Source organism: Astatotilapia calliptera, chromosome 15 (assembly GCF_964374335.1).
Source record: "Astatotilapia calliptera chromosome 15, fAstCal68.1, whole genome shotgun sequence".
Lineage (NCBI taxonomy): Eukaryota > Metazoa > Chordata > Actinopteri > Cichliformes > Cichlidae > Astatotilapia > Astatotilapia calliptera.
Genome location: NC_137436.1, coordinates 18115905 through 18125457, shown reverse-complemented (window position 1 = coordinate 18125457; position 9553 = coordinate 18115905).

The following is a 9553-nucleotide window of genomic DNA, read 5'->3' as shown; positions in this document are numbered from 1 at the left end:
CCAAACAGCATGACAAACAGAGTGTTTTTGCACATTGGGGTTACATTTGTCTGCTGGACTCTAAATGAATGCAAACTCTGTTAAATAGACTGTCACATGCTCCCCGTGTCATCCAAATATACAAACCTGTCACCCTATGAAAGCTGGCATAGGCTGGCCCACCCAATTCCTTGGATACAGTAGGTGAAAGAAAATAATAAAAAATAATAAAAACAACCTACTTTCCCTGCCAAGAAGTGAAACATCTATGTCCCTCTACTCGAAGTAGTTTTTAATATATTTTAATACATTACTGAAGGATATGTAAACCACTCTTTTGTAATCTGTAGAAAACTGCCTACCAATCCTGCAAACAGATGAAACATCTCATTTTGTCTGTGTTTAAAAGGTCAAATGAGAAAATGTAAAATGAGAAAAAAAAGAGCCCGTTTTCATTTCTGGGAGAAAAAAAAAGAAATCATGATGAATTTACACTTGCTCAGGCTTATCTTTACAGGCGGATTCTTTGCATAAATGTGTTGTCTCATTTCCTGATTCACATCTAGTTGTGTCTTATCGGGATGCCTTTTTTTTTTTCAAGAGGGATGATTCATATCACAGGGCCCCATAAAGGCCACTGACAGGTTTATATAAGCAGGCACGGAGAACTGATGTAGATTTTATGGTAACCACAGAAAAAGCAGATCTTTTGCTTTACTATGAAGTGAATGGAACTGTCTGATGCAAACAATACATTTTGGGTAACAGATTATACCCTCAATGACATTCATAAGCAGTTGCATCAACAAAATTTAATGACAACACATTTGAGACTTTGAATGTGACACGGTTGTTGGTGCCAAACGGGCTGATCTAATTTACCAGGATATTCCCACAATTTACCAGGACATTCCCAATTCTAGGTTTTTACAGAGAAAACTACTTGGTGAGTTTTCTGAGTGAAAATCTCTTGTTGATGCCAAAGGTCAGAGGAGAATGGTCAGACTGCTTAAAGTTGATAGGAAGGCAACAGTAACTCAAATATATTATGTCTTGTTACAGCCAAGGTATGCAGACGAAAATCTCTAAATGCACAACACGTCTGACCGTGAAGTAGTTGGGCTGCAGCAGCAGACAACCCCATCGACCAAGAACAGGAAACTGAGGCTAAAGTTCACCAAAAGGTGCCAATAGAAGATTAAAAAAAACAAAACATGAAAGCACGGATTAGAGGTGGGAATCACCATACATCCCACGATACGATATTATCACAATACTTAACGCACGATACGATATTATTGCAATTTTTTAAAAATATTTTGCGATATTCAGATTCTGTACATAAAGGTAAACTTTATCAATATTCATTTTATCTAATATCAAAGTCTCACACTCAGTCTTTCTCTCATTTCAGTCAGTTTTATTGTTGACAAACTGAACGGTTTGTATTACAGTCTAGTCCAACTTAACTGAATGCAACCATCTGGTACAATTATAGCTATTCTGAACTATGCAATTTATGAAACCTATGCAGCCCCTTCAGTAACTGAAGAATTTGAAAGTAAATTAAAACAAAATATAATTTTACATTAAATAAAAAAGTTTTAAACTTAATTAAAAAACTTAATTAAAATAAAACATGTCTTAAATTAAAATAAGTAAACTGTCATGTTTATTTCTGCCAAAAAAAAGTAAAACACATTTGGACAGCGAAGGAATGTCAGGATTCTTGCTCAGAAAAAGGATCAACATGCTCTGAAGTCAGTCATGTTCCAGTCCACAAAAACTTTTTTTGTAACAAAATATCGATTTCTGCTGTCCCTGTATCGATACATTATTAGCAAACAAAATATCACGATACTACACAGTATCGATTTTTTCCCCCACCCCTAGCATGGATCCACTCTGTCTTGTATCAACGGCTCAGGCTCCTGCTGGTGATGTAACGATGTAGAGGATATTTCCTTGGCACACTTTGGACCCCTTAATACAAAATGAGCATCATCTAAACACCACAGCCTACCTGATTATTGCTGCTAACCATGTCCATCTGTTTATGACCACTGAGTACTATTCTCATAAAGCTCAAATCATTTCAACATGGAAATGAGTTTACTGTAGTCAAATAGCCTAAACAGTCACCAAATCTCAATCCAATACAGCATTCTTGGGATGCAAAATCTCTGAGGAATGTTTCCAGCAGCTTCTTAAATCTATAACGTGAAAGAATTTGGGCGGTTCTGAAGGCAAAAGAGGGTACTGGCAAAGTGTACCTAATGAAATGTCAAGCACAGTCATCAGTAGCATTATACACCTTTCCTCTGAAAACCTTATTTTTTCAACCACTTAGCTGTTCTTTGTCTATTGAGATACAAATAAACATCAGTAAAAGAAATGACATAAAATATGCACAGATCCTTATTCTACGCAAAGAAAGAAAAGTAAGTAAATACTCAGAGCATAAACAGACACTTTGGGCATCAAACCCATTTTTATTTGAATTTAATGCAGTTTAATCGAACACAGTGCACATGCAAAGTATCATATTTAAATATCCTGTATGTTTGTACCAAGTGTCATGTTTTGAAAGTTAAATATTTTAACATTTAGGTAATAAATTAACAAAATCGAAACATTACTAAAAACACTGCCCACAATGAGTATACACATTTTAATAAAGCATAAAATACATGATAAATTCATAAATATGCAATGTTCATACCTGTACCTTTTTCTGAAAATATTTTCTTAAAAACACAAATTCAGTTTAAGACACCAAAAAGGGAAGAAAAAAATCACAACTGGACAAATTTCTTTATGTCTTTACCATAAGAAAAAGAGTACTTTGCTCACTTAAAGGTAGTATGTGTAGGATTTTCACTGCCTAATAGAATAACATGTGCTACAACATACAGTCACTGAGCTCCTTCACTGCCTCTGTTGCTTCCGAATATTCAGCTACCAGTCTGCTAATTAAGAAGCAAAAGTGACTTAGTCTTGGACTTAATACAAAATCATCAACAGTACTACACCTTCTTCAATAACTCAATACTACACATAGCACCTTTAAATGTATTTTCTGCTGTTCAGATCATCAAAAAATACAGTAAGAGACTGTCAAACAGTGCACGAACCCTTAACAAAAGAAAACAAAAAAACAATCACAGTTGAAGAAGCAATTACAGCATAGCCATGGGGGCAGGGTACAGCTATAAAAGTACTGATGAATGAAGTGTTTTGTGACAGGGAACCACTGGGTTCCCACGTTACTGATCTGTTTTTGAGAATTTCAACACCTTAGGGTCAAGCAAACGGACACAAAACACCTTTGTTGTGTGCCTGAGTGATGGAGGTAGAAATGCTGGGCAAATGGTTGAAAATCCAGCATAGGCAAGAATGAAATACTCAGTCATTTGCTTACCATAAATATGAGTTTTCCTGTATATTAAATACAAGTAGCATATGGCTTACCTGTAGCACAGTCTGCAAGCTCACTCTAAACTGTCAAAAATGTGTTTAGATTTGTCGCAGAGGGGCAGGTTAGGCTTGTTGCACTGGTAGACCTAAAGGGACAGTTAACGGACGAAACGTGCTTATTTGCTTTTTTGACACTGTGGCGCCGACACAATGAAGTTGAGCTGCAGCCAGCAGTTATCAGCAAGCCAAAGCTAACTGAGTGTCTACACAGAGAGCACAATGCAACCAGTACATCTAGTAGATGTACTGGTTGCATTGTGCAGGTACACGGTTTGAAGGTGCTGGAGCCAAAGACATAATGACTGTAGTTAAAAACTGAGCAAAAACGACTTGAATAACGTAAATGCATAATGTTCTCTCAGATGTGACAAGTAAAAAAAAAAAGATGGCTGAAATGTTTTTTTGTGAAAACAGCAAAACTCAACTCAAGTCTGGACACGATATCCTGTTCGTTACACAGAAGTGTGAAGAAAACATTTCACAGTTTAGAAGAGAATCTGTTCTCATATTCTGACGTCTCGTGTTCGCTGCTCCGTAGTATAGTGATTACTATATTTTGCATTAAATGCAAAAAAAGATCTGTGTGTGTGTGTGTGGTGGTCCCAGGCCTGGACTATTGGGAGCATTGTGTCAGGGTTTTCCTCTGTTTCTAGTCCTTATCCCTGTAACTGCCCAGACAGGTCATCAGTCTGCAATTAATTTCCGCCAAAAAAAGGGCTAATAACCACATTCCTCCAAAACTGTGAAACTTTTCCTATAAGTCTCCAAGAATAATGTTAGTCACCAGTGTTGAATTAGTAAAAAAAGACCTCAGAGATTGCCTTTACACTCAAAAGATGTGTGTTTAACACAGAAACACACAGCTGTTTCTAACTAAATAAGATTACACAAAAGCTGATTAAAAAAAAAAATCAATGGGGAAAAAAAATCCTAAGTACAAAATTAACAGCAGGCCTGATAACACAGAATACGTAATACGTTTTGACTCCACAGGCTAAACAAAACTAAAATAACTCAAATACAGGCTGAAGCTGGCCGAACCAGCTGAACCTGAAGTGCTACCACTCTGTTTGTGCTTCTTTTGGCAACCGAATTCTCTGCACCAATCAATCACATTAGCAGACATCTGACACGATCCTTCCCACTTTGCAGCTGCTATTCACCCGCATGGACGGTACTTTTATTTTCAGTCAGTGAGTCATAATGCTGCTGCAAATCCTCAGCAATGTTCACCAAATACTCTTAACAACTAGAAGGGAAAGTGTTAGGAAATAATCACCTGATAATACTTGCCTGAAACAAACAAACAAACAAACAAATCTATTTCAGCCTAAAGAGAAGTCACTGTGCAGCTCTTCAGTTTTGACAGGCACGTTAAAAGTTACAGACTGGCCTTAAAGTTAAAATGGCTTTTGCGTTGAGCCAAATCAGAAGCAAACACTGGTAAAACACATTTCTAAAAATATTTTTTTCTTCCAGCCTTGAATCCTCATGGCTAACACATTTCATGAGTTATTTCTAGACACAAGTGTGATACTTCTATTATACTCCACCATACTAGATGAGAACAAGACAATGGAAAACTGTGAGCACCATTGGAAATCCTTCACTGAGGTTCTCCAGTAAACCAAACAACAAGTGCTGAGATCCACTTTGACCTTAAAAAAACAAAACAAAGGGCTGTACGATTGTCATATGAGAGAAATGGGACTGCAGAAGTGTTGAGTAACTTCTGAAAGCTAACAGCAATTTATGATGTTACAACATATAATACACTGTCTGGCCAAAACAAGTCACATCTGAATGTAACTAAGGAAACACATAAAAGCCTATTACTGCAGTAATGAATATGTTTTTGCTAACAGATTATCCAACACTAACCAATGCAGTTCTCAAGCAACCATGTTTGAAGATATTCTGCGGTTGTGGAAAAGCCATTAGTCCATTTCAGAACGGTCAAATTATTGGCCTACATGGTGAAACTACTAAAACAGATCAACAGCAGAAATCAAGGATATGTTTAACAGTGAAGGTAAATATTTCTAAGTGCACACTGAGAGCTCAATGGAAGCTACGTTGCTTTAAGAAAACGTGGCTTAAATGAGGTTTATATTTGCTAGGGAGCATGAAGATCAGACTCTGGAGCAATGGAAAAAGGTCATCAGATTGATGGGAATATTTGGGGAAGAACAGGCAGGTGAAATGCCTACCACACAACATCCTGTGGGATCAGCGTTATGACCTGAAGTTGCTTCAGTTGGTCAGGTTTAGGTTCGAGAACATTACGTGCCCCAAGAAAAAGGTCAGCTGACAACCTGAAGCTACTGAAGTCAATTAACTTCCATTTTATTTATATATTGCGAAATCACAACATTGGTGGCCTCGAGTTGCTTGAGGTAAGGTAAGGTAAAGAGCCTAAAATAATACAGAGGGCAAGCACTTGGCCACTTGGAAGGAAAAACTCATTTTATTTAACAGGAAGAAACCTCGAGCATGGGTGAGGCGCTGAATTACTAGGTTTTTCCCAATAATGGGAATGGGAAGTTCGAGGGGTACGGCAGACTGGAGAGCGCTTTATCCACACTGAGAATCTTTGCTGAAGAAGGTTTTATACAGCAGTCTGACTCTCCCATCATCAATGATGAAACCTTTGGAAAATCCTAATAGAACTCTGGATGGAAATAAATGCTGGGGTATTCCCTAACCTTACAGAAACAAGCCCACGGCAAGTGCACGTTGTCATCAATGCAAAATACTGAAATTTGTCTTGGTCAGGCAGCATACAGCAGTCTTGTTAGGGGTACAATGTGTAACACTAATAAGTAATCTCATGGTTTTCCAAAGGTGCTTTCCACATTTTTCCAAAGTGTCCCGATATCACGCTCACAAAAGTAAATGCATTTGAGAGAGAAAATATGAACCTATTGAGCAAATGTTTCAAGCAGTCTGAGCAAACTCTACAATCGCACATCGAGGAATGATCCATGGTCGACGAAGGACAAAGAAGCTCAACAAATTATATTTATGGCTTTAGGATTATGCATATTTTTCTAAGCTATTTGGGTGGAAGTTACTCCCCAAATGTTTGCGTCAGTGTGTGGAATAAAATACAACCTTTGATTTTTTTAATCTGCGCGGGTGACGGAATTTCAGGTGGCTCCATGACACACTTATAGGGATATGCCCAAAAGTTATGCTCTTCTCTCTGCTTGATTTCTTAGTATGTAGAGGAGAAGAGCCTCACAAACATAGACATAAACCAAGTGAATAAGAAGCATAAGGTTTAAAGAAAAATTAATGTTGAACTTTTGATTGTCAGCTGTTCTTGGTGCTTGAAAAGCATTTAAAAAAATGCTAGACTGATTGTTCATATTAACCTAGAGTATTTATTCATATGCGCACCTGGCTGCTAAAGCTGAAAGTGCTCTTCTTTCAGAGAGGTGCTGATTTTGGACAATGTTGTCTGTAATGCTATTAGTAGTAATATTATTTTCTCCCCCCAAACTACAGAGATAAGTACAGAAATGTGGCTGTATATAATATAGGATTTACTGTTATATTACACTGCATTACTTTAAGCTTGTTGTCACTATCTGTACTCAGTCATTGCATTTCTGAAGTTAAAAAAAACATTTCTGCAGGTGCACCATAAGGATTTCAACTCTATTAATGGTTGTTTCAAATGTAGTTCTCTTATTATTATTACTGTACTAATGTTAATATAATGAAATGTGTCTTTGAAGGTGAATTTTTTAAGACAGTATTGGCTTTGCTTCGGTTTTTGTACATCTATATATGTACTTTTTGTTAACAAAACTACAAGGTGGGTGGTTCTCTTCCTCACATATTAAATAATGAATGATGTACCAGCCCTTTTTGAGTGAAGAAAAACACTAACATTTTATAGTATTAGTGATAACTTTCTTGCCTAGTTAGTGAAGCTGCAAGTGATTTTGAAATGTGAAAATATAGTAACAGACATGCTGGTCATCATCACATTCAGAGATCCACTCTGAATATAATCAAAGATTGGACTATTTGGACCTGAGATTTTAAGAAGCTGCTGTTGAGAATCACTTTGTGAGTTCAGAGGTGCGTCTCATTTTCTGATACTTATGAATATTAATTTTGATGTAGTAAACCAAGTACCTACTTGTGTAGGGTGTGACATTTGACAGGGTACTGTCATTTCAACTTGAACATGGCAAGCTGTTCACTCAGAGAACTACTATAGTAGCAGGTAGCTCGAACTGTCGCAATACTTGCAGCATTACAAGTTACAAATCACTGACCTAAAACTAGTTTTGCCTACACTAAAACAACCCAAGCTACGAATGCAGATCCACTGCCTAAAAAAAACAGGTTGCTTTTTGCTAAATAGTGCGCAGCGACTATTTAGCCTGCTCCTACTGGTGGAAAATTGTTCACCGGCTCCTCCCTTTCCACTTCAACCATTAAGGGTCCAGTCATACAAGTCAAGAGACTGGTTGGCAGGAGCCTGGCAACCACTGGTCACTCCAGCAACCATTGATTGTTAAGGTTTCTATAGGCTGCTGACAAGAGACCAGTCAGTGGCTTGTTGGTAATAATTGGTCACTAGGGAAAAATGGGTATTTCTTAATCAGTAGGCGAGTGGTTGCTAGAGGCTGTTGCTAGTTGTGAGGTGAAATCGGCTACAGAGAGGTATACAGTGTGTAACATATTGCCAACACCTGAAAACTGTTCGAAAAGTGGTACTGAAACTGTGAAGAGTCCAATGTAAACACAAATGGATAGTCTTGGTCTTCAGAGTAAAAGTTGTGGTTTTTGGAAGATGTTGGTGTAAACGGTAAGGCACAACTTTTACTTTGAAGGGGACCACTCCCAGTGTCCAGGATGTAGTCCACTTTTTCTTTCTCAGATTCTTGGTGGTCAATTAGTGTTTTCATCTCCGTGTCTTCCATGAAAACTAAGGGCGACTGCAACAATTTGCTAGCGATGAAAGCAATCACAAAAAAGGCAACAACATCGAGGAATCACTCACCAACTGGTCAGGGAATACACAGTTCGGTGACTAGTCTCTAGGCCTATAAGTGACAACTGAAAAGCATTCTCCAATCAACTTTTAATAAATGTTATGTTTACAGCAGGTACTTAGTGTGAATTGCATGTAGTGTACAGAAGCATACAATAAGAGACAGAGCAGGTTTGTGCATTAATGGTTTTCAGCATGTGAGTTTTGCAAATGAATTATTATAAAAATCAGACTTTCACATGGGTTACATTTTCTGAACATTTTTCTAATTAATATTGATGTGATTTATGGGTTCATAATGTAACTTTGATGTTGTGTGCAAAAAATAAACAATCTAAAAATCAGAAAAATAGAGGCTACTGCCTTAAGACATCATGTCCGCAACAGTATACATTTGAGTTCCTCCAAAACTCTAAAAAACAAACATACAAAATAAAAAACGAAACAAACTGTTGTTTGTCTGAGACTCCACTGATGTGCTACAGGCTTGAAAACGCCTGTAACACGGCAGTGTGAAGATGTCACCAGAAGTGGATTTAAGTGTCTCCAACTACAAATAGGCTGCTTTTAATCACGATCGTGCTTCAGCGCAATTGAGTTAATTAAACTGAGGCCCTCTGCGCAGAGGTAAGTGTTTGCTAATGTTAACTGGTTTGACTTCACGAAGAATTTGATGAAAAGGATAAGGGCTGATTTCAATGATACTACGATTGTTCAGCCTGGAGTACTTAGGTAAGTATTGCTTGAAGGCTATGATTCAGAACTTAAATGGGGCATCCCTGAATACCCCAATCATTACAAGGCCCCATGATTGACTAGTATAGTTTTTGCATTACTGGATCATGGATTAAAGGAATACTCCACTGTTTTTTTGTAACCTCATCTATCTATCTTTACATTATAAACAGTGCAAAAAGTAGCTACTGTATATGTGCTTTGCATTGTCACAGTCAGACTTTTTCAGGAAAGCAAAAATGCTTTCAAGATTTCAGTGGAAATGCTGGCAAACTGAAGGTAACCAGCGGCACATTAGAGGTTAATCATGAATACTGACAGCTGTGTTTAATGTAGCAGAGGTGAGAA